The 26,625-nt window shown below is 41.6% G+C and overlaps 1 protein-coding gene and 1 long non-coding RNA gene across 4 annotated transcripts in view; both read right to left on the bottom strand.

Moving 5' to 3' along the window:
- PDE3A (phosphodiesterase 3A) overlaps positions 1-26,625 on the bottom strand; it is a 302,639-nt gene that overhangs the window by 243,214 nt on the left and 32,800 nt on the right. The window lies entirely within an intron of this gene.
- LOC308669709 lies at positions 12,644-26,277 on the bottom strand. 2 transcript variants are annotated; one of them, XR_014026830.1, is made up of 4 exons: positions 25,842-26,277; positions 16,861-16,931; positions 12,867-12,941; positions 12,743-12,779 (listed from the first exon to the last, which is right to left on the bottom strand). It is a non-coding gene; the product is annotated as an uncharacterized lncRNA (long non-coding RNA). The 2 variants fall into 2 exon arrangements; XR_014026829.1 differs by having other exon boundaries at positions 12,644-12,941.

Genomic DNA, 26,625 nt, shown 5'->3' with positions numbered 1-26,625 from the left:
TTGGCTCTTAATTCGGCCTCTAGAAATAAATGAAATCATGGAAAAGCGATAATATGTATTAACCCACTGCTTTGCAGAAACACCAATTGGGGAAAGATCCTGGTGGGAGATAAATTTCACTCCTTGCAGGAAAAAAGTCTAGGAAATGTCCGAAGTTCCTTTTAGAGTGGGTGGGGGGAAAAAACCCTCTATTATAAAATAGGAGCGTGGTCTTAAGTTTCATTAAGAACTGGATCATGGAGACAAATTAGCCTTTTTCGATTTAATCCTGTCTTTGGGGTAGTAGTTGTGTATTCTGATTTTCCTCCCTTTTTTTTAAAGGCCAGTCTTGTGTGTTTTAAAGATTTGTCATTATAGTAACCTCCAAGGAGCTACACTGAAACGTGTGGGTATATAAAAATGGCAAATAATTTTGTAATGAAGAAACAATCCTCTATTCCTAGGAAGAACACCTTACCTTCTAGAACGGCTTTTCAGGTGAATATAATATTAACATGGCAAGTGATTAATGTGAGAATGCCTGTTTCCTCCTACCTATTCTCACCCTCTCCTTCTTTATGGCAAGGAATTCAAGTGTGAATTGTATGGTGTTTTTCTGGGCACTTGTCAGAATTATAGCTGTTATTTATCTTAAATAGATGGACCGATAAGTGAGAAGTCACATAGATCATGGCGTATCATGTGTATACTCTAACCCAGCTGTCAAATCCTCAATGCTGAGATACACTATTTTGTGCTGTTTACACCTTCTTCAATACCCAAGGTTTACAAAAAAAACTGTTGATGATTCCTGCAAAAAAAGTTCCGTGGGATTAAATTTAAGCTGTAACACACTATAAATGAGAGGGTCATTCATCACTTTGGAGAACAAAGAAACAGAGCTATTGAGGGATCTTTGTGAGCCTTCCCCTACACACACACACACACACACACACACACACACGCACGCACGCACGCACACACACAAACACACAGACAATGCAAATGCTTTTGGGAGAGAGCAGTGAACAATTGTATTATTCCTCACTTGGTCTCTGAAGATGTAATCCAAAAATTGAGAAGTTCTTATAAAAAAGTAGGGCATTAAAAGCACTCAAGATTAGTATCTAAAGTCCTGGAGGCAGGATTTTGCTTAGCATCAAAAAGACAACAGGATAAAATATACTGCAAAACAATTTATGGGGAGAAGTCCAAATCAAGCAGGCCTTCACTATGGTTCTCTCCCATATCTGTTCAGTCAGCAGGAGCATCCACAAAAGAGCGTATTGTGAACTTTTTTGCATGCAAAGATTGGTGGGAAAGTACTATTTCTGCAATCTTGAGGTGCAAAGAAAGAGTCATCTTGTTATACGCAGGCTGCCCTCAACTTCTGACCATAACTGAGCTTGGCAATTATGTTTGTAAGTCATGATGGTCCTAACTGTGACAGTCATGGGTCACATGACTGGCTCTAATTTTATGACCTCTTCTGTGGCAGTCATAAACTGACCGCTGTGGTCGTTAACTGAATGCTGCAGTCTGTAAGGGAACCCATTGTTTTCTATGGACTGGATTTTGCTGGAAACCAGAAGTCAACAAAACTTTCTAGCAAAACCATCATAACCTGCGGTCACACGATGGCGGTGTGTTGCAAATGGCCATAAATGCTGGTACCTGAATAGCCCCAAACTGTGGTCACATGACTGCACGGGGGAAGGTGATGTAGGAATTTTGAAACCAACTTGTACGTAGCTTTTTGGTGGTCCGTCATAACCTGCATTCCATATACAGAGGGAAAGACTGCTTCTGGGACATGTTTAAAGGCAAAGCGTAGTGACTTCCCGTAGGACAATTCTACCTAAATGTTTAAGCACAGGATTCAATGTATTGGTCTCTCTTCCCTCTTCCAGCTCTCGAAATCTGTTCTTTGTAAAGAAATTTAGTTAAAGCCATTTTGCTTCCCTTTCAAATTTGTCCTCCTTCTTGTCATATGCTAGTCCTCCCCGATCTCAGCTTAACCTTTTTTTCTTCCATTTTTCAAAGGCAATTTGAGCAGTGGGGGGGGGAGAATCTCATTTCAGTACAATTAAATGAACCCATCTTTCTGGCTTTCCGTTATGGGCCTACTTTGTGTTACTGCTTAGTCTCCCGTGAAAATTCAGGCGGGACATTAAAACAACTAGAAGACTTTTTATGAGGACATAGTCTTTCTTTTGGGTCAAGGGGACTCACTATTCTGTTTGCAAGACCAAAATAATGAAGCCGACTCCTCCAAATTAATTCATTAATTTGCCGTTTGTCCTACTCTGCAGAAGTCACAAGTCCATCCCACCCTCTCTCACATCTCATTAAAATTAGATAGATCAGTGATGGTGAACCTTTTAAAGACCGAGTGCCCAAACTGCAACCAAAAACTCACTTATGTATCATCGGGTGCTGGGTGGGCGTGGCCCATCGGGTGGGCGTGGCCCATCGGGTGTGCGTGGCTGTGTTGGTAACAACAGACTGGGTGGGACTAAAAAGTTCAATCAATTCCAACTTCGCGAGATCTTTTTTTTTCCCGTGAGAAGTTGAAATTGATTGATTGATTGAATCCCCACCCCCCTTTTTTTTTTGCACACGGCGGCGGAGGCCTAAAGTGGAAAGATTTTATAAAGCCCAGCGGAAGGCCTAGGACTGGGGCAACGGCGCGCGTGCCCACAGGGAGGGCTCTGCGTGCCACCTATGATAGGTTCGCCACCACGGAGATAGATAGATGTACAGTACATGTTCACATGTGCAAAGCAGAGGAAACCGGGAATTTTTATTTTTATTTTAACCATTAACTCTTAAAACACTTATTGTGTTATCTTCTATGAACAGCCCTGAAGGATCGAGCCAAAAGCCTAGCTAGCAGAAATAGACAAAGACTACCTGGTACGTGTTCACACCACCACAACTCACTTCCTGTCCTGTTCTAGAACGGCATCAAATGACCATCACATTGTACACTCCAGGAAAAATAACAGCTTCCCTTGTGAAAGCCACCTGCCCTGTTTGAAGCAGCTTCTTGGATGAGAACCGAAATGTCTTCCAAGGAAAAATAAATTCCAGTCGCCTTTTGAAAAAGCATCTTTGGGACAACCTGCCCTGTCAGCTACTCTTAACTTTCTGTTCCCAACTTCTCTTCCCAGGAAGTCCAAGAGCAGACCAGAATCTTTCTGATTCTAACCCCCCAACAACAGAGAGAGCCTTGGTGGAGCAGTGAGCTAATGCCTCCTTAAGTAACACCAGCTGCCTGCAATTAGTGCAGGTTCGCATCCCACCAGGCTCAAGGTTGACTCAGCCTTCCATCCTTCCGAGGTAGGTAAAATGAGGACCCAGATTGTTAGGGGCAATTAAGCTGACTTTGTAATAATGCCGCTTGGGGGGGGGGGGGCGAAAGCCCTAATAAGCAGGCATATACATAGAATGAAGGCTATTGCTAAGCTTGTAAGCCACCCTGAGTCTTCGGAGAAGGGCGGGATATAAATGGGATTTTTTAAAAAAAGATGGTCAAGATACTGGCTAACCTCCTTTATCAGGCCTTGGGCCACTCCACAAAGGGAAGAATATGGTTGGGACTGACTGGGGCACTGGAAAGCCCCGAGGACATGGTTGTGCCATTGTGCCTGGAAAGCCAGTGGGAGAATGGAGCCTGTAATATGGTAGTATTTTTTTTTTGTAATGGGTGGATAGCATTATTGCATGGGATGCAAGCTTTTATGGAGTCACTTAAGTGAGATGGGCAGCTGTATAAACTGAGCAAACAAAACATTTGAATCTAAGCCCACTATTGTTATTTTCCCAGCTCACAAAGATGTCATAATAAAATGTGGTTTTTCACCATCTTCTTAGCTGCCCTCTTGCTCTTCGTGTTATTCAGCTGGAATGGAATCTCTGCAGGTAATAAGGGCCACCTGAATATATAGGAACCGAATCAACGAATAGATATGACAGCCACATACTAAGCCTTAATGTTTCTCTAAATCAGGGGCCTTCAAACTTGGCCCTTTTAGGACTTGTGGACTTCAACACCCAGAATTCCTTGGCCAGGTGCCTGGCTGAGGAATTCTGGGAGTTGAAGTCCACAAGTCATAAAAGGGCCAAGTTTGAAGGAGCCTGCTCTATATGTTTATTGATGCATCATGATAGCTCAGACTATCTAAAAGGCTAAAAGAGCCTTGGTGGAGCAGTGGGCTAATGCCTCCTTAAGTAACACTAGCTGCCTGCAATTAGTGCAGGTTCGCATCCCACCAGGCTCAAGGTTGATTCAGCCTTCCATCCTTCCGAGGTAGGTAAAATGAGGACCCAGATTGTTGGGGGCAATTAAGCTGACTTTGTAATAATGCCGCTGGGGTGTGTGTGAAAGCCCTAATAAGCAGGCATATACATAGAATGAAGGCTACTGCTAAGCTTGTAAGCCGCCCTGAGTCTTCGGAGAAGGGTGGGATATAAATGGAATTTAAAAAATAAAATAAAAAATAATGGGAATTTAAGTCTTGTGTGCTGAGATTCACAGATTTTTTTGCTTGTGATCTAACATAATTTATAATCAAGCCTACAGAGAGAGGATGAAAGTGCAGCAAGTCTTCGGCATTAATTGTTTGGGGGGGGGAGAAAGGGGGTTCCCCTTACTCCTCTGAGGTTTTTTTATACCGGCATCTAAAACTGTGAACAGACACTACTCACTTCTAAGCTGAGCTCAATATTGAAAAGCACCACTGTCAAAAACGGTTAGAAAATCCCACGGGTATTTTTGCAGGGGTAACTTGTAATTTTATGAGGAAGCAACGGAATTCAAAATATTTTCTGAGTACTCAGCAGCCCAGGGACTGAATTCCTATTTGCCTAGGAAACAGCTGCTCCTTTTTTTCCCTTAACCCTGGTATCAAAATGTAGGCACCAATCCGTGTTAATCTGGTCTTCCTAAACTATGAAGATGGGTTTCAAAAAAATAAATAAAAAAATCAGAGGAATGTGTACAGAAAGCTAAAATTGAAATGAATATACTAAAGAGGAGCTGAAGAAGTCTAGGAATTTAATAGGAGTGGGAAAATGCATATAAAACAATTTCAGCATTAATTTTCTTGAGGTATGTGCTTAATATTGAAAATGTATATGGATTCCCTTGCACATTCTAATTCAATCAATCAATTTATTATTACCGCCAAAGGCCACCACATAAAACATTCAAATAAAACAAAACTACTGTAAACAGAAAGTGCAAATTGATACAAAAAAGGACTAACATACAAACAATGATCAATGATCTACAACTTATACCATATAACAAGCTTATCAATCCATACCTTGAGTACAGTTTCTCCTTGATTTATGACCACAGACGGGACTGGAATTTCCGTTGCTAAGCAAGGCAATCGTTATGGGAGTCATGCCTGATTTTATGGCCTTTTTTGCTACGGTTGTTAAATGAATCACTGCAGTTGTTAAGTCAATCAAATGGTTGTTAAGCAAACCTGGCTTCCACACACACACACACACACACACACACACACACACACACACACTGATTTTGCTTGTGGGAAGCTGGCTAGGAAAATCACAAATGGTTTCCATTCAATGTGAAGCTTAATTTTTCACAATCCAGATATGAAGAAAAGTCAAATATCTTGCTCCAGAGAAGTGCAATGGACACAATCAACCCCATAGCCCTCTTTTGCAAAGGAAGTTCTAATGTTTGCTAGTTCCCATTGAGCCAAAAACCAAGAGTTCTGCATTGAAAATGCATCCCTCGAAATCAGCTTAATGCAGGTAGTCCTCAACTTATGACCACAATTGAGCCCCCAATTTCTGTCGCTAACAAAACTTTTGCTAAGTGAATTATGACCTTTCTGGCCACAGTTAAGTGGATCACTGTAGTTATTAAATTAAGACAAATTGTTGCTAAGTGAATCTGGCTTCCCTATTGACTTTGCTGGTCAGAAAGTCGCTTTAAAAGGGGAGGACACTGCAACCGTCATAAATGTGAGTCAGTTGCCAGGCGTCTGAATTTTGATCACATGATGCTGCAACGGGGCATGCTGCAATGGTCCTAAGCGTGAAAACTGGTCATAGGTTATTTTTTTTCCAGTGCCATTGCAACTTTGAACAGTCACTAAACGAACTATTGCAAGTCGAGGACTATCTGTATTTGTTGGGTTTTTAAAAAAGTAAGGGGCACATATGAACAAGCATGGAAGAGATGTAGATTTCAAACGCTGTATTAGTTTTCAAGTGATACTGTGACTGACCCTAAACAGTCAAGACCTTTTGGCTGGCAAAATGCGAGAAGCCTCTTTATTCAAAAAAAATACAAAAAAACAAAAACAAACCACGCGCAAAAGAAAACCAGCTCATGTTTGTCTGCAGGCTTGACTTGTATTAATGTAATATTTCTGTTAACAGCCTCCTCTATGTAAGGCATCTGTAAAAAGTTTGCATTGTTAACTTAATAGTGAAAATCTAATACAGGTTGTATTTAAAATTTGCCATTCAGCTGACGTCAATGGAGGCCTGAGAATCAGATTGTTATAGGCCAGGCCACAAAACAGACAATCAAGTCAGATGGTTTAAATTTAACCATCACACACCAAGGAGAGTGCTTTACCATTTTTATCTGATTGCTAGAAGCAGCAGCCAAGGGGGGGGGGAGGAAGGGGGGGAGAAAAAAAAGAAAGATAGAAAAGGCAAATGAGAGACAACATTTGTAATTTAAAACAACAAACAAACAAGCGAGCAAAACCTGGCAAGCTAGAAAGAGAAATGAAGCCCATTCTTGAAAGCTTTTTATTTACTGACTGATGATGATGATGATGATGATGATGATGATGATGATAAATTAAAGCACTGAAATGTTGCAGTGCGTTCTAGGTTTAAAAAGGCTCAATTGTTGGTTGTCAGTAGCCCAAATGTTAGAAGAAGCTGCTGTCCTGAGGATGCTAGACCAACGCAAAATCTGAGGAAAGGGAGAATGTCTGATCTTAAGTCATATTTTATAACCTAGATCAGGGGTAGGCAACCTCGGCTCTTTTATGACTCATGGACTTCAACTCCCAGAATTCCTGAGTCAGCTGACTCAGGAATTCTGGGAGTTGAAGTCCATGAGTCATAAAAGAGCCGAGGTTGCCTACCCCTGCCCTAGATCTTTGATCAGTGCTGTACATGCAGTAAGTGGGAAACCTTTGGGTATTAAATGCTCCACTGGGGGGGAAAATCTCCCCTAAATATCTTGACAAGATACCAATCAGGGTGGATAATAATTGATTTTTTTAAAAAAAAATTCTGATTTTGTTTTATTTAAATCAGATTTTTTTTATGTTTATCAAATTTATTTTAATAAAATGCTTTGGGAGCAAAAATGTATCTAAAGATAGTTTTCTAGTTAAGATACATTAGTAATTTAGTTTATTCATCATGAAATGGAGCTTAGTTGTGTAGCATGAGGCTGTGTATATTCTGCACTATTTACATTTTTGGTAAAGTCATTTAATGAATCCAAGCTCTGCAAGCTGAGATAACATGTGCTGCATTGATGCATTCACACAATTTCCACAGTAACCATGAGATAAATCATAAAACAAAGTTCAGGAATATTCCTTTATCCCATTGTTTTGCAAATCTATGTACACTACAAACTGTATGGTTGTTTGGAGAGAAATGCATCTGCACCAGGCTCTAAGTGTGTTAATTAAGTAAAAGAATTTGAGTAGTTCTCCAACTATGTGTGATTTACCTATTAAGCTAAAATTGGTTCCGATATCACCATTTTACTAACCTGAACTCATTATCCTAAATGGGAAACCTTCATTTTGTTTGCAAATAATAATATCAAAGATTCTAACTACCAGCAAGAATGAGTCCTTACATTTAAAGAGCACCTGTCATTTCAGATCCATCATGGCAGTGCCTGTTAGAGGGCATCCACTCACCTGCTGCCCGCCATGTCCCTCACTTTGTTGTGTCACTGCCGCATCACCAACTGTCCCATTAAAGTGAATGGGATTGTCGGTGAGTCAACAGCGGGTCAGAGGAGGAGCCACTGTGGGACAGAGATGACAGTTGCTCTTTAAAAATTACGGTTCAAGCCTTTTTACTAGTGATTTAAATCATGTTTTAAATTGTGATTTAAATCAACTTGATTTAAATCAAATCCACCCTGACACCAATAGTCCTCAATTTAGGACTATTCATTTAATGATGGTTTGAAGTTCTGATAGAATCGGAAAAAGTGATTTATGACCCATCCTTGCATTTGTGACTGTTGTACTACCCCCTATGGTCACACGATCACAATTTGGTTGCTTAGCAACTAGTTTGCATTTTATGTCAGTTGGAGTATCCTGTGGTCCCGTTATTACGATGTGCAACCTACCCATCCAGCGTCTGACTGGGAAAAGTGGATTCGCTTAACTACTGTATGAGTCACTTAAGGACTATGTGATTCATTTAACAACCACAGTGGTTCACTTAATAACCAGGGTTAAAAATTAGAAAGGGAGAGAATCCTCCTCCTCACTTGTAGAACATAGTATTTCAGATATACTTTGACATTATGATGTGGACCCCAATTTTCCCTTCTCTTCCTTTTTCCTTCCCCACGCAGAGTCAAAGGAAATATCGTTTTCTTACCCATTCATCCTATCTCATACTTGGATGATGGATGGATGTTGTACTAGAATCCAAAAATCAATCTGATATCCCAATGACCTTGAGCAGCTGAAGGATCATACATCCCTTGAAAACCAAAGCATGAGTTACCTGGGTACCGAGTCAAGGCAACTGGACTTATTTTCTTGTTACTTTGAAACATTTTGCTACCCATCCAAGCAGTTGGTTAGAGGAATCTGAGTAACCAGAGTCGTTGGAATATACCAACTCCTAAAATTCTTAGGGGTATTCCCACACCAACTGATGATGATAACTTTATTGTCACTTTGAATGTACACCAATCGGCAAACATCAAAATGAAATTTTGTTGCATACAGCTCTCAAAGGGTCACCACCTCCGATATATACTCCGTGGCCCGCTCAAATTTCACATTGTCCATTTTAGTCTCTAGGGAGTGAACGATGGCAAACAGGACAGATGGAAATGGGGCTTCATGTGGATTAGTCCTCAAGTTAGCTTGTATTCTGACAACCTCGCCTTCTTTCCTTTTTCTGATCCTGACTCTTCCACCTTTTCCTTAAAGAGGCCTTGCTTCTTTTCGCCCCTGGAGCACGCTGTTGCCGCCACCAACTCCTCCAAAAGCCTCTCTCTCTTCCTCTGGGCCTGCCGACAGCCTCATCCAGTTCCTTTGCTCCATAAGCTCCAGGTCCTCGCCTCCTCTGGAAACAGCCCTGATTTGCAATACAATCCATCACTAGGCCAGCAGTCAGATCTTGCTGCTGGTAGAACAAATTCAAACAGTGCCAACGACTTTTAACGGTCTCACCAACAGTTCCAAAACAACTAGAAACTCGCCTTAGGGTTTCTTCCCCTAATTGCATGGTAATACTTCAATGAAGATTATCAATCATCCAGTTAGAGTTGTCTGTAGGTTGAGTCATGGCAACTGGACTTACCTTCTTGTTAGTTGAAAACATTTTGCTCTCCTTCCAAGCAGCTTCTTCGGTCTGAACAAGTCGGTTAGGGGAATCTGAGTAACCAGAGAGTCGTTGGAATATACCAACTCCTAAAATTCTTAGGGGTATTCCCACACGAACCTTAGGGTGTCTTACCCTAATTGCATGGCAATACGTCGATAAAGATTATCAATCATCCAGGTAGAGTTGTCTGCAGGTTGAGTCATGGCAACCAAACTTACTTTCTTGTTAGTTTGAAACATTTCGCTGCCCATCCAAGCAGCTTCCTCGATCAGAGCAGATTAGTTAGTTAGAGAGTTGTTGGAATGTACCAACTCCTCCCACACCAACCTCCTCAGGGGGGTTTCTTCCCCAAAGTGTGTGGCAGTATGTCAGCGAAGATTTTCAGTCTTCCAGGCAGAGCTGCCTGGAAATTGTGTTGGTACGTTCCAACGACTCTCTGACTAACTAACTTGCTCTGACTGTTGAAGCTGCTTGGATAAGCAGCGAAACATTCCAAAGCAACAAACAAAAAAAAAACAAACAAAGTCCAGTTGCCCTGACTCAACTGCCAGACAACTTCACCTGGTTGACTGAGAATCCATCGACAAAGTGTGGGTTGTTTGCTTGGAAGAAGTTCATTTTAGTCCTTGGCTTGGTAGTGGTCTAGTGGCAATGTCAACTGCAATAATCTACCACAATTAAGTAGACAGGGAACAACTTTTGCCTATAAGGGACAGATTTAAAAAAATTATACTTCCTTGAATGAATTGGCATGAATCTAACCCGACATGTCATAATACTGACATCTCAAGCAAACAGTCATAAATTCCCAATGTAAAGAAATACTATACAAAGTCACTGATGTTTTGAGTTAATAAATGAAAGATGAAAAATCAAGTCAGAAAGAAAAGTATTTAGAAAGAAGGTTGAGGGAAAAATAAAACACGGCTTAATCAAAAAAATATGTATCTATATAGATGCCTCTTACACTTAGAACCTGACTTTTCACTGCTAGATTAAGTAAAACTGAACTCTAAATATTATTTTGGTCGCGTGAGAGTGTTATAAGGAAGCTGCCTCTAAACAACTACCTAGGAGAGCTCAAAAACATCTGATTGCTACTTTCTAGTCCTCATAGTTTTAACGAAAAATATAAAGCCATGAAGTAGCTCTACTCAAAGTTTCTAAGTATTACACTGTTTGTTCTAATATGATACTGTTTTCACTGCTTTTAATGTTGTTTTATATGTTTAAACAGTTTTATAACTTTCCCAAAGAACATTGACTATTGAGCAGATTAAAAATCTATTGACCAGATAGGAATGGGGATGGAGGATGGAGGAGGAGGAGGAGGAGGAGGAGGAGGAACTTCAACTTCTAAGAAACCTGAGCAACTTGGAAGTAATATCACAAAATTGGCAGTTTCAAATCATTATTTTTCTCCGCAAAGATTAACTGGAAACATAAAATCAAGTGAATTCCACAACAAAGTAGAAGAAATATCAGAAGAGACTTTTGGGGGAACCAAATGAAACACAGAGAAATGGTCTAAATGGCTACAGGTAGTCCTTATGGCCTTAATGGAGTCCCCATGATTGACTCAATTTTACAACCTTTTTTTAGCAGCGCTTGTAAAGTGAATCTGTGGTGGTTAAGGGAACCCACTGTTCGCTACGAAGCGCTTTTACCAAAAACCAGAAGCAAAGGCCATTTTTCGGGGGCGGAGTGGGGGAGGTCATAAATCACAATCACACGGCAGCAGATGTACACAAATACGGACCAATGGCCAGGCGCCTGAAATGTGGTCATGTGACTGCTCGGGGAGGGACTGGCCATCAGAACTTCAGAAATGGGTTCCAAAAAAAAAAATGGGGGGGGAGGTGGTGGTGTTTCGTTGTAATGGTTGCTATGCAATTAGCTGTAAGCTGAGGACTCCCTATATAGTAAAAGAAACAAAACTTGGAACAAATGTAAAATAGTGTAGTAACAGCAAGAACCGTAAAAAGAGAAAACGGATCTGGGCCCAAATTTCTATCCCTTTTGCATTCTCATCTTGCAAATCATTTCAACAAAATGTTGCAGCAAAGATTAATATATGACAGGTTTGCTACAGTTCAAATGTTTCTAATCTAGAAAGGCAACACAAAAGAAACAACACCCAGCAGCTTTCATCCAAAATCACTTCTCCGATGACAACATTCAAGCTGTTAATGGGAATCACTGCCAGTTTACAAGTTACAAACACCTTCAGATTCAAATTCATTGCATCCTGCAGGGCAAAATAAAGGAATTTCAAACCTACCTGAAGAAACACCCCCCCCCCTCCAATAAATACAAATGTCTGATAAAACAATATGTAAAACTCTAAAGCTTATATATAGACCAAAACTTGTATGATTTGGATTGATTACAAAAAAGAAAACAACCACACACACGTTCAGTTCACTCACGGTTGGATTTTATAACATTCAGAAATGTTCGGAATTGGAGAGAAAAATGCAAAGTTTTAAATAGGGCAATGAAAAAATGGAAAACAATATATATAGGTAAGTAAAGGTGAACTTGGAGGAATCGGAAGCAGAATTTTGTCAAGGAGGCTCTGTCTCTCCATTGCTTTTTTAACAGGGCTGTGACTCACTGTTAACGATTTTAAATAACATGTCTGGCAATTAAGTTATCCGTTATCCAAACGAGGGATCTAAAGCTCCCTTTCATTCTATCTGTGTGATCTGAAACTACAGCAAATTCATCTAGAGCGGAGCGTCCAACCTTGGCAACTTTTAAGACTTGTGGACTTCAACTCCCAGAATTCTCCAGCCAGCCAATTCTGGGAGTTGAAGTCCACAGGCCTTAAAGTTGCCAAGGTTGGATACCCCTAAACCTAGAAACAGTTCAAATCTTTACTGATGGCATCAAAATGAAGTTTGGCTTGTGCAATGTGACAACAAAGCAAAGAAAAAAAGTGAATGTTTCGATGGAATCCAACTCCAGATTTTTACTAAAAATCACAGTACTGACAAAGGAGGAAAGTTTTTTTTTTTAATCTTTGGCTGTTTTAGAAACAAACAATTCGTTTGCCTGTTCAAGTGAATTAGAAAAATTCTAAAATTAAAGTTGAGAGTAATAATACAATAAAAACAATTAATACTTGGACTTACTTAAGCAAGTGGTGTTGGCTGAACAGAAGAAAATCTAAATCCCAAAACTGATGACTGTGAAAAAATATAAACAAAAAACATGAGTCTGATATCCAAAAATATTAGTATGATTATAATATTGAAAATTGAATGACCACATACTTTTACCCATTTTATGAGATTTCTGGTTTTAGGTAGATTGATATTTAGAACACACCATACCAGACATCACTGTAGCTGGGGAAAAAATATCACATTTTCTTTTTTACAGATCTGGCAATAACAACCACAACATAGCTGCAAAATAATTGGAAAAGATTATAAACTATTGGGATTTAACAACTGAAATACAGAGACTACGGAATCAACCAGTAACAGTTTACCTCATAATTATTGGAGCCTCAAGAGCTATAACTACGAAACTGTCAAAACAGCTGAGAAAATTAAAATCATTTGACCTCACAACATTTAGCTTATAACAAAAAGCTTTGTTTGCTTTGCTATAGATATATTACATCCGTATTTGGTCAACTGTTAAGATTTTGGATGAAGCTTGAACTGATTTTAAATTACCATCACAAGAATAATAATAATCAACATTATTAGATTAAGCATTACTCACATGCCCTTCCATAAACTACAGTAGAGGCATAATTATGAATTAACCCTTAAATGTTGGTTCATAGATTCATGAACGAAGGATGACGTCCTATACCTTTATATATTTTAGTCTTTTTTTAAAAAAATTCTTGACTTGCAATGGAGAATTCAGCCTGGCTCCAGTATCAGCCAGTGAATCTGACAAAGTCAACAATGTGAAGAGCAGAGTTAACAAATCTTTTGTTTAATGGTGCTACTTCTAGTATTTTTTATTTCTAAGTTTTTTCATCTACTGTTATCCCTCAGGATTAGGCAGGATACAAATAAGTTCAATAATCCAAAAGCAAAAAGCAGTGAAGATTTTTGGCTTAGTCATTTCCAGATTTCCACATCATCGGGTGTTCTCGTGAGACCTGTCAGGCTCAATTGTGGCGGTTAAGTCTATCTGTAAAAGGAACCATTATTTTATTGGTACGGTATAACAGTCCTCTCTCTTCCACCCCGCCCTCTTTTAAATCCTGAGATTCGTGTTAGTGTTAGTGTGTCTGTGTTTGTGTCTGTGTCTGTGTGTGTGTCTGTGTGTGTGTGTCTGTGTGTGTGTGAGAGAGAGAGAAAACATATGTCTAGGAAAGATATATACCTTTCTTTCTCCACAACACTGTGGATCTAGAGCTGAAATCCTACCTCAGTCCCAGGTTGAAAAAAGTGAACATAGAACACAGGATAATTAATTCCCACATAAAGTCACTTCTTTCCCATTTCCATCTTCCACCAGTGGAAAGGGGCAGAGGCCCTGATGCATCTATTTCAAATTCTCCCTAGCCACATGCTGGGTCTGTTAATGAGCACTTTTAAAAAAGAGTGGACATCCCGCGGAGGAGGTGACTTTTGCCAAAAGGACGCATATACAAAAAAAGAATAGCCAGGCAAGTCAGTGCAAGGGATAAAATGGACTGGCACCCTCCAGGTCTCTGACAAAGAGGAAATGGAGCACAGCACCATCCATTTAAAGGCTGAATCTGCTTGGTAGTGGATGCACAGCAATTAGGCACAGTGTAGAAACAGCTGCCCATGGTTATGAGTGAATGGAAGCCCGGCTTGCTTTACAGATCAAGATGGGCTCAAAAGACCAAAATCTGGGCAGGGGACAAGAGGGAGGAGGTATTAATTCTGAAGGACAGAAGGCACAGTTCTGTCTTGCTAAGACGTTACCAGCCGAGGACATAGGCGGAGATGCAGACAACAGGTGCATTAATAGACAGGGTGGCCTTCTGAAAAAATGAACATGAATGAATCCTCTGCAAAATGCCAGCCAGGACTTATTCTGGAAAGTCCATTACACTGAAACATAAGAAGAGAATTCCTGTATCACGCCATTGGTACATCTAATCCAGAATAATGCTGTGGCCTCACAGATCTTTATCTTTATCTTTATTAGACTTATATACCGCCCTTCTCCCGTAGGACTCAGGGCGGTTCACAAGGTTTTATTAAAATAACAATACAACAATTACAAAAATTAAAAACAGTTAAAATAATTACATTTAAACCTTGAATAAATATAAAACCCCAATTGAAATCCAAATTAAAACCCCAATTAATACTCTCAGTCCAGGCCAGAAAGCTCAAAGAGCCACGTATTCAGGTCCCGGCAGAATGAGTGAAGGTCAGGGGCAGTCCTAAGCTCTACGGGCAGCTGGTTCCAAAGGGCAGGCGCACCCACAGAGAAGGCCCTCCCCCTGGGTGTTATCCGCCGGCAATCTTTTACCGGCGGTACCCTGAGAAGACCCTCCCTGTGGGAGCGCACAGGACGAAGAGAGCTTGATGCCGGCAGCAGGTGTTCCCTCAGATATCCCGGACCCAAGCCATTTAGGGCTTTATAGGTCATCACCAGCACCTTGAATCTCACCCGGAGGGCAACCGGAAGCCAATGCAGCTCGCGGAGCAGAGGTGTTACATGGGAGTATTGGGAAACGCCCATCACAACCCGCGCGGCCGCATTCTGCACCAGCTGAAGCCTCCGAGTGGTCCTCAAGGGCAGCCCCATGTAGAGAGTGTTGCAGTAGTCCAATCGGGAGGTCACGAGCGCATGAGTGACTGTGCGCAGGGCATCTCGGTCCAGGTAGGGCCGCAACTGGCGCACCAGGCGAACCTGGGCAAAGGCCCCCCTGGTCACGGCTCCTATATGGTCTTCAAAACTGAGCCGTGAATCGAGGAGGACGGCCAAGTTGCGAGCCCTATCCACGGGGGGTAACACAGATGAATTCAGGATGCCCTAAGAATGGACATATTGGACTCCCTTTTCCAGTGTCACTCTCTAACGAACAAGTTATAATTACTCAGGGTCGGTCTCCCTCTGTGTGTGTGTGTGTGTGTGTGTGTGTGTGTGTGTGTGTGTGTGTATAAAATCATGTGGTCACAGAGACACTGCAATAGGTGCAACTATGAGGAATAGTTGTAGTAACTCTCAAGGATTGTTGAATGAGTGGCCATTCAGTGAGGACTAACCGTATCTGATGGCAATGAATTTCCCACTATTACATGCTGTGTGAAGTACAAATAAATTTTGATTTGCCGAACTTACACAAAGGACTTAGCCTGCAATGATCCAATCCCTGTAGCAGCGTTGTATTTTTTGTGTACCAACATCACCATGTAGATGACATAAAACAACACTAACATTAGGCAATTTGTCCCATGTTTGGGGCCTAGCAAGGTAATCTAAATAGTTAACAAGCATTTAACACATATCTCCCTTGCTTCTCAGCTAACAAAGTGAGATAGAGCTTGTGGCCTAGAGGTAAAAACAACTGCCTAATGTGCAATCAGCCCAGGTTCGAATCTCAGAAGGGTATGGCTGACTGATGAAAACAAATAAGTTTGAAATGCATATCAGTCTCCCTTTAATTCTTTGTTAGCAATCTAAAAAAAATTTTTACACACACACACACACACACACACACACACACACACATATATATATATATATATATATAAATGTAGATCTAGAGTCTTGGGTTTCTTCCTGCGTAGAACTAAAGGTATAGGTGCAACGTTTCGAACGTTTAAAAAAGAGGAACAAACAGCCACATGCTTCTCCCAGAAGAAGGAAGCTAAAGCCACCAGCCTGATGATGACGGATGGGATTCCGTCGAAACGTTGCACCTACACCTTTAGTTCTACGCGGGAGGAAACCTGAATGACCGAAGATCCATATATATATATATATATATATATATATATATATATATATATATATATATATATATATATATATACATACATATAAACTGAAAGGCATCAACATTTATGAACTCTCCATACACACAAGGCCACCTGCCTCATTCCCTGTCTTTGCATTCTCAAACTTTTTCTTGCCAAATGTCTTCATGCAGACAACTACCATTGAGAGAGAGGGGAGGTATTCCTAGTTACGCCACTCCTGTGGCTCCCACAAGAAACTGGGCACGGAAAGAGTACAATATGTATGCGGCCTGAAAAAACAAGAAAAATCTCCTTCTGGCTAGCAAAAAGTACACAAACTAAACAATCAAACCTAGATCAGCCGGGTTTCCTGGATCGTGCATTCTCTCTTGCTGGAGAAATCAGATCAAGTCATTGAAGGAACTGCATTAAAGGAAAACATTACTGCAAGCAACAGTGAAGAAAAAGAATTTGGAAGAACATACTCGATCCAGTCACTTGTTCCCACTCTGCCTTTCACTTCTGAATGTTTTCCCATAACTGGACATGGCTTGATTCCTAAAACATTTGCTATGGGATCTCATTCACCACCTCCTTCCTGATCAAGATGCAGAACACCAGACCTATGGTGACCAATCCATCTGTTTCTAATTTTTCTCCTGTTTTGCCTACATAATCCTGCTCCATCCCATTTCCGAATTAAATTTAATAAAATTTCGAAACAATCTTCACAGATGTTCCAATCGCTTTTGAAATTTCCCCTGCTCATCCTTCCAACCATACAAAAATGTATACCTTTTGTATGGATTTTATCTTCAGCAATGGATTGTTTTAATTTACAAAATGTTAGTAGGTATATCCTATAGGTAATAGAGCTGTGGTGACGCAGTGGTTAGAATGCAGTATTGCAAGCTAACTCTGCCCCACTGCCAGGAGTTCGATCTGGACCAGCTCAAGGATGACTCAGCCTTCCATTCTTCCGAGGTCGGTAAAATGAGGACACAGATTGATGGGGGCAATACGTTGACTCTGTAAACCGCTGAGAGGACTGTAAAGCACTAGGAAGTGGTATATAAGTCTAAGTGCTATTGCTATTGCTATCTGGATGCTTTTTTTTTTTTTGAAGCAGAGTGCCCAAGTTGCAAGCTGCCTATGAAGCAAAGAAATGTATGTTAATGTTGGGTCCGAAAAAATCTCTCCTGCAATTGCTTGCATCTAATTTCCCCCTCCCCTTCATGGATTACTGCCTTGTCGTGGCGAAGGGGCTTGCGTAATTCAATGAAGCTATGAGCTATGCCGTGCAGGGCCACCCAAGATGGACAGGTCATAGCCGAGAGTTCTGACAAAACGTGATCCACTGGAGAAGGAAATGGCAACCCACTCCAGTATCTTTGCCATGAAAACCCTATGGACAGTACCAAAAGGCAAAACGATATGACGCTGGAAGATGAGCCCCTCAGGTCGGAAGGCGTCCAATATGCTACTGGGGAAGAGCAGAGGGCTAGTACTAGTAGCGCCAGAAAGAATGAAGCGACTGGGCCAAAGCCGAAAGGACGCTCAGCTGTGGATGTGTCTGGTGGTGAAAGGAAAGTCCGATGCTGTAAAGATTTTTTCTCCATAGGAACCTGGAATGTAAGATCCATGAATCAAGGAAAGCTGGGCGTGGTCAAACAAGAGATGACAAGACTGAACATCGACATCTTAGGCATCAGCGAACTAAAATGGACAGGAATGGGTGAATTTAATTCAGATGACCATCAGGTATACTACTGCGGGCAAGAATCCCTCAGAAGAAATGGAGTAGCCTTCATAGTCAATAAAAGAGTAGGAAAAGCAATACTGGGATACAATCCTCAAAATGACAGAATGATCTCAGTTCGAATCCAAGGCAAACCATTCAATATCACAGTAGTCCAAGTCTATGCCCCAACCACTGGTGCTGAAGAGGATGAAATTGACCGGTTCTATGAAGCCCTACAGCACCTTATAGAACTAACACCAAAAAATGATGTCCTTATCATCATGGGGGATTGGAATGCTAAAGTAGGAAGCCAAAAGATAACTGGAATAACAGGCAAGTTTGGCCTTGGAGTACAAAATGAAGCAGGGCACAGGCTGATAGAATTTTGTCAAGAGAATACGATGGTCATAGCAAACACTCTTTTCCAACAACCCAAGAGACGGCTCTACACATGGACATCTCCAGACGGTCAACACAGAAATCAGATTGACTATATGCTCTGCAGCCAAAGATGGAGAAGCTCTATACAGTCAGTAAAAACAAGACCAGGAGCTGACTGTGGCTCAGACCATGAGCTTCTCCTTGCAAAGTTTAGGCTTAAACTGAAGAAAGTAGGGAAAAGCACTAGGCCACTCAGGTATGAATTAAATCATATCCCTGTCGAATATACAGTAGAGGTGACAAATAGATTTAAGGAATTAGATCTGATAGACAGAGTGCCTGAAGAACTATGGACAGAGGTTCGCGACATTGTACAAGGGGTAGCAACTAAAACCATCCCAAAGAAAAAGAAATGCAAGAAAGCAAAATGGCTGTCTGAGGAAGCTTTGCAAATAGCTGAGGAAAGGAGGGAAGCGAAAGGCAAGGGAGAAAAAGAAAGATACGCCCAACTGAATGCAGAATTCCAGAGAATAGCTAGAAGAGATAAGAATGCCTTCTTAAATGAACAGTGCAAAGAAATAGAAGAAAACAATAGAATAGGGAGGACCAGAGATCTTTTCAAGAAAATTGGAGAGATGAAGGGAACGTTTAATGCAAAAATGGGCATGATAAAGGACCAAAATGGCAGGGACCTAACAGAGGCAGAAGAGATTAAGTAGAGGTGGCAAAATTACACAGAAGAACTATACAAGAATGAACTTAACGTCCCAGATAAACACAATGAGGTGGTCACTGACCTCGAGCCAGACATCCTAGAATGTGAAGTGAAGTGGGCCTTAGAAAAGCTGAGCAACAACAAAGCTAGTGGAGGTGACAGTATTCCAGCTGAGCTATTCAAAATCTTAAAAGACAATGCAGTAAAAGTGCTACACTCAATTTGCCAGCAAATTTGGAAAACTCAACAGTGGCCACAGGATTGGAAAAGATCAGTTTACATTCCAATTCCAAAGAAAGGCAGTGCCAAAGAATGTTCAAACTATCGCACCATTGCACTCATTTCTCATGCTAGCAAAGTCATGCTTAAAATCCTACAAGCTAGACTTCAGCAGTATGTGGATCGAGAACTACCAGAAGTACAGGCAGGATTTCGAAGAGGCAGAGGAACTAGAGATCAAATTGCCAACATACGCTGGATCATGGAGAAAGCTAGAGAGTTCCAGAAAAACATCTACTTCTGCTTCATTGACTACGCTAAAGCCTTTGATTGTGTGGATCATAACAAACTGTGGCAAGTTCTTAAAGAGATGGGAGTACCAGACCATCTTATTTGTCTCTTGAGAAATCTATATGCAGGTCAAGAAGCAACAGTGAGAACTGGACATGGAACCACTGATTGGTTCAAAATTGGGAAAGGAGTCCAGCAAGGCTGTATACTGTCGCCCTGCCTATTTAACTTATATGCAGAGCACATCATGAGAAAGGCAGGGCTAGATGAATCAAAAGTTGGAATTAAGATTGCCGGAAGAAATATCAACAACCTAAGATACGCAGATGATACCACTCTAATGGCAGAAAGTGAAGAAGAACTAAAGAGCCTCTTGTTGCGGGTGAAGAAGGAGAGTGCAAAACTTGGGTTGAAACTTAACATTAAGAAAACCAAGATCATGGCATCTGGCCCTCTCAATTCCTGGCAAATAGATGGGGAAGAAATGGAGGTAGTGACAGATTTTATTTTCCTGGGCTCCAAGATCACTGCAGATGGGGACTGTAGCCAAGAAATTAAAAGATGCTTGCTCCTGGGGAGGAAAGCCATGGCAAATCTAGACAGCACACTAAAAAGCAGAGACATCACCCTGTCAACAAAAGTGCGTATAGTCAAGGTTATGGTCTTCCCAGTTGCAATGTATGGCAGTGAAAGTTGGACCATAAGAAAGGCTGAGCGCCAAAGAATTGAGGCCTTTGAACTATGGTGCTGGAGAAGACTCCTGCGAGTCCCTTGGACTGCAAGGCGATCAAACCGGTCAGTCCTAGAGGAGATCAATCCTGACTGCTCTTTAGAAGGCCAGATCCTGAAGCTAAAACTCAAATACTTTGGCCACCTAATGAGAAGGAAGGACTCATTGGAGAAGAGCCTAATGCTGGGAAAGATTGAAGGCAATAGAAGAAGGGGACGACAGAGAATGAGGTGGCTGGATGGAGTCACTGAAGCAGTAGGCGCGAGCTTAAATGGACTCCAGAAGATGGTAGAGGACAGGAAGGCCTGGAGGAATGTTGTCCATAGGGTCGCGATGGGTCGGACACGACTTCGCAGCTAACAACAACAACAATTTCCCCCTAAAAATAGGCTTCTACTATTTTGTTATTCTCAAGGTGTTTAAGGGTTTATTTAGAATTTCCTTTCCATTAATCTGTAACACTACCCACCCCACGGGAAGAAAAAAAACACACCCTTTGCTTCCTCAACTAAAAAACTGGAGAAACTCTTACATGTAGCCATCCTTTAGAGTCGGGGTCTCCAACCTTGGCAACTTTACAACTTGTGGACTTCAACTCCCAAGTTCCTGGCTGGCTGAGGAACTATGGGAGTTGAAGTCCACAAGTCGTAAAGTTGCCAAGGTTGAAGACCCCTGCTTTAGAGTATTATGGAAGCCAGGGAATCCAGGAAAGCGGAAAACCTCTGTGAAGCCTACAGTTCCATAAAACATAAGCCATTCATGTACTTGGCAGCTCATGCAGGCACACCTTGTCCGTTCGTAATAGAATAACTTTATTTCAACTGTGAAAATTTGACCCAAACATTCTTCCTTTGGAAGTAAGCTCAAAAGCACTTTCTCTTTCATAAGACGGAATGAGCCCAAGGGTTTTGCTGAATGCTTAAAAAAAGAAAGAAGAAGAAGTAGTTATCAATTCCCCATCCCTTCAAGATTTGGATCCCTGGCTAGAATTTGGCAACCTTTCTGGAGATAAAGCTTCTGAAGTCATTCTCACATGCGTAACAGCACTGGCCTGCCCTTCATCACCACTTTGAAGACTCCAAACAGCTCCTCCGATTCGCTAACTACATTTTCATCCAATGCAATCCCTCTTGAGACAACCAGCCCCTGGAGGGAAGCCAAACCTGACTATCTATAACACTACAGGTAGTCCTTGACTTACAACTACAATTGACCCCCAAATTTGTATGGATAAAAGAGGCAGTTTGAGTGAGTTTTGCCTCATTTTTACAACCCTTTTGCCACAGTCATTAAGTGAATCACTGCAGTTGTTAAGTGAGTCATGTGGTCATTAAGCAAGTGTGGCTTCCCCCCACTGACTCTGCTTGTCAGAAACTGGCTGAGAAGATTGCAAATGGTGATAATGTGACCTCAGGACAGTGCAACTGTCACAAATATATACTGCCGTGTTTCCCCTCAAATAAGACCGGTCTTAGTTTCGGAGTAGGCCTTACCTCACCTCCAGCACCGACAGCCCCACCCAGCCGGTCCACTTCTTCTGGGGCCGAAGTTCTGCAGCTGCATTCGGGCCTGCATTTTACAGTCAGGCCTTTCCAGAAGGCCTAAGCAGCCGAGCACCGAGCTATGGGTTCAATCCATAGCTTGGTGCTTGGCTGCTGAGGTCTTGCAGAACTGAGCTATCAATTGAATCTTGGCTGCAAAGGCCTTCCGGAAAGCCCTGTGACTGAGAAATGCAGGCCTGGCTGCAGAAGATGCTGCTGCAGAAGAAGTGGGCGAACAAGGAGATGCCTGGCTGCAAGGTAAGTGGGTGTGGGCGGGTGGGTGGGGCAGCTCCACACCCCCGCCCTAGCTTGATTTTTAGGGTAGGGGGTAGGGCTTGCGTTTAGGGTAGGGCTTATATTAGGCCCACCCCCAAAAATCAAGCTAGGGCTTATTGTCAGTGTAGGCCTTACTTTCAGGGAAACACGGTAGTTGCCAAGCATCTAAATTCTGATCATGTAACTATGGGGGATGCAGCGAAGGTCATAAGTGTAAAAATCGGTCACATTTTCAAGTACCTTGTAAATTCAAATGGTCACTAAGCAAATGGCTGTAAGTCAAGGACTACTGTACTCCTGATTGGAGAAAGACAGAAGTGCCAGAATTCAGGTTAATTTTTACTCGAGTACATTTTATAATTTATTAAATCTGCCTTTAATACAGGAGGAAAAGATAATATACACAGCAATCCTTCCTTTTATTTTTCCTCACAGTAACAAGGCAGTTTGGCTGGAATGAGGAACTACAGATAGTCCTCACCCTATGACCATAACTGAGCTCACCATTATGATTGTAGATGGTGACCACTGCTAAGTGGGTCATCGTGGGACCGTGCACGATTTTGCAACCCTTTTTTCCAATGGTTGTTAGGAGAACATGGCAGCTATTAAGCGCATCCATTGTTCGAACATTGGCTAAAATGGGTTTGTTTAATGACCACGACATTCATTTAATGACCACTACAAGCAAGGTCATAAAATCAGACGTGGGCATGTGCTTAACAACCTGCACAACTTATGACCTCAGCTCTGGGCTCAATTATAGTGTGAGTCAAGGACTACGTGTATTTAGTTTCTTCCCACAGCAGTGATCAAAAGCTCGGTTGCAATTTTCTGTCACCCAGTACATTCCAGATGTGTTTCACCACCCATGGTTCCCAGCTATGCACAAACTGCTATCAGCCTCCTGGGATGCTCCATTTTTGTGTTCCTGCCATTAACTGCAGCCCAAAGTCCTCACTTTTCTTTTTTTTTTTAAGGAAAATCAGTAGCTCCCATGTTAAACTTGAGATGAATCTTCTTCGGACCAAAACATTTCAAAAAGGGAGCGTTGCCCCCAAATTAATTAAAAAAACACACAATTACACTTTAAATGTAGCCAGCAACCTTTGAAATGACAAAGGTATCTTTTACAAAAACTGGTTTTCCAGCATTATTTGCAAATCTTGAATGGCTGGGAGAAGGTTGGCAGTTCCAGAGGAACAAAGTCGCTTTCAGGGATCCATTTTCAGCTTAGCGGAAACAAAAAGATGCCAAAGGAGGCGACTGGCCAAAACTATGCATTGTTTTTCTCAGCAAATTGAGAACCTGCAACTCTTTGATCCTGGTCAAATGTTAATATTTCCTTACGTTGTGATGGTAGGAAAATCCCTCAGATAATTGTTCTACATCTGCTACCAAAAGATGCAGGCCTTAGCATAAAATAGCTATTTTGTGTCAGGCCCCAAGAAGCAAGAACGATACATGGAGTCACTTAAGAGTAGCTTCCTTTATTGTTCTTGACTTGTAGACAGATTCTTGCCAGACTAAAGCAACTAACAATAGAAAATATTTGTAACTAAGGGTTGAACTGTAGGGTCCTTGGTGCTTCTGAGCTTAGTTGTTTCATCACCAACCAAGAATCAAAGTTTGTGTGTTATCATCATCACTGCATCATCGTCATCATGCTTGACTTCATAATAATCGGTATGATTTCATCATCATTAGCGTAACATCATCACTGCACAACACTGATGATATTACCCAATTTGGTAATGAAATGCCTGCAAGAAAACAACCCAGCTCAGAGAACGCCAAAGACCTCATTAAAGCAACTGTCTGCAAATACAGATATATTCTGGGAATAGTGAGGAGGATCTGATTTAATCCTCTTCCCAACAGCCAAACTTCCCAAGCTCTGGTGATTCTTTGCCCTCAGCCCCTCTCTCCAAGGAATCTAGACAACATTCCACCACATCTTGCTTGTCTTCTACCCAAGACCTCAATCCAGGTGCATGGAGCCAGCAATCTGGCCCATGTGAACATCTTCACGAGTGAGTTAAATATCGGAAGGAAAAGAACTGCTGCATGCCTCTTTTACAAAAGGGATTGCCTAGGAAATCAGGCTACACAGGTAATCCTCCACTTACAATGCTGCACTTAGTGACCACTGAAAGTTATAATAGCAGTGGAAATAAGTGACTTATAACCAACCCTCACCCTAACCATTGCAGCATCCCCGTGGTCATGTGATCAAAATTCAGAGGACCGGCAACTGACTCATGTTTATGACGGTTGCAGTGTCCCGGGGTCATGTGATCGCATGACCTTAAAAGGAGCAAAGTGCTATGTTCTGGTACAACAATGCCTAACGCCTGGTATGTCTATAACCAGTTAAATGTGGACCTTCAAAGCTGAACCTTGACAGACCTCCATATGGTACCAATTCTTCATACTCTGGATCTGACTTTTGCTTCTTCCCTTTGTCTTCTCTGGAGTCTCAACTATGATTAAAGACTGGTTTAAGGTTGACTTCTATTTATTGCTTATTCTTCTGGTGTCTCTCTCTGGTCTTGAACAGGACATAAAAATTGATTCCCGGTCCAAATCTACACTGAAAATGCAGATTGGCAAGCCGATCCAGCACCTGGATCTCAACCTTTTCTATATCCCGCACCCATAGAATGCTTCTGATATATTCTCGCACCCCTTACAAAAGTTTGAAATAATGGCAACGAATTATGCATAAACGCTATAATTTTGAAAACCCAAGTTTTCATAACCCCTGGAATATCATCTCGCACCCCTGGTTGGGAAGCCCTGGATTAGATGGAACGTTTCATCATTTTCAGAGCAAAGGACGAACACACACACACACACACACACACACACACACAAACGTGAAATAGGCTAGCCCAGAAGAAATATTTTTACAGTCTGGCGATGCAGAACTGTTTGGATAAATACTAGCTGAATCACATCACGGAAGATTTTGAAAAATTCAACCCTTCTCTCTTGTAGGCAGTCTTTTCTTCTCTCTTCTGGCAATATCTCTTTCTGTTCGAATTTGCAATTAAGTAAAACAAAAATAAAACAAGGAGCTTTTACTGCCAAATTTACTGCCAATAAAATATGGCAGTTTGGGGGGAAAAAATAGAGCAGTTTGGGCGAAAGTTGCCACATTCCTTTTGACCTGCATTTGCAACAGCCTTTGGCACACAAAGGAAACATCTACGTTGTATATATGTACACCCCTACTTGGGAAGGATAACTGACCTTGGCAAACATTGTACAAATTTGTTTGAATGCACAGAAATGAATGAAAAGTGTCTCATCCACTCAGGAAGCAGTCTACATGGTCCATGATTAACCTGCTGTTCAGAAACTGATCTTGTTGTTTCTGATCAAAGCATACTCAGACACGTGTATGCACATACACAACACACACACACACACTTACTTTTGGCTAACATTCTTGGCTAGGTCAGCCAAGGCGCTTCCCCACATCCACCAGTCCTGCAGTTCTCAAACAATTCGGTCTCAGCATCCCTGTATACGACGCAGCATCCCAAACAGCAGAAATTTATTGCATTCCATGAAAAAGTAAAACGGAGAAATTTCAAACTATTTGACTTGGTGGACCCTTGGAAGCATCTCAGGCGTGGTTTCCATCACACGACTATCCATCTTCCTAACTTTCCTTCCCCCCACCCCCACCCTCCATTTTTTTAATTTATTTTTTAATTCCATTTATATCCCGCCCTTCTCCGAAGACTCAGGGCGGCTTACAAGCTTAGCAGTAGTCTTCATTCTATGTATATGCCTGCTTATTAGGGCTTTCACACACACACCCCCAAGCGGCATTATTACAAAGTCAGCTTAATTGCCCCCAACAATCTGGGTCCTCATTTTACCTACCTCGGAAGGATGGAAGGCTGAGTCAACCTTGAGCCTGGTGGGATGCGAACCTGCACTAATTGCAGGCAGCTGGTGTTACTTAAGGAGGCATTAGCCCACTGCTCCACCACTGCTCCATTCCTTAGCTTCTGCCCAGTCCAGTAAAAAATGGTCGTAAAGTCACTTTTTTCAGTGCTGTCGTAACTTTGGTCACTAAATGAATGTTGTAAGTCAAGGACTACCTGTACTTGCCATGATGAATGGAAAGAGGGGGTTTGAGGAAGATTATTTTCTAGTTTTAGGAATCGTGAGTTTTAAAATCGCACCTTCCCCTCATTTGGCCCCCC

The sequence above is a fragment of the Vipera berus genome, assembly GCF_964194415.1.
Source record: "Vipera berus genome assembly, chromosome: 6".
NCBI lineage: Eukaryota > Metazoa > Chordata > Lepidosauria > Squamata > Viperidae > Vipera > Vipera berus.
This window is presented reverse-complemented; position numbering and strand designations above follow the sequence as displayed.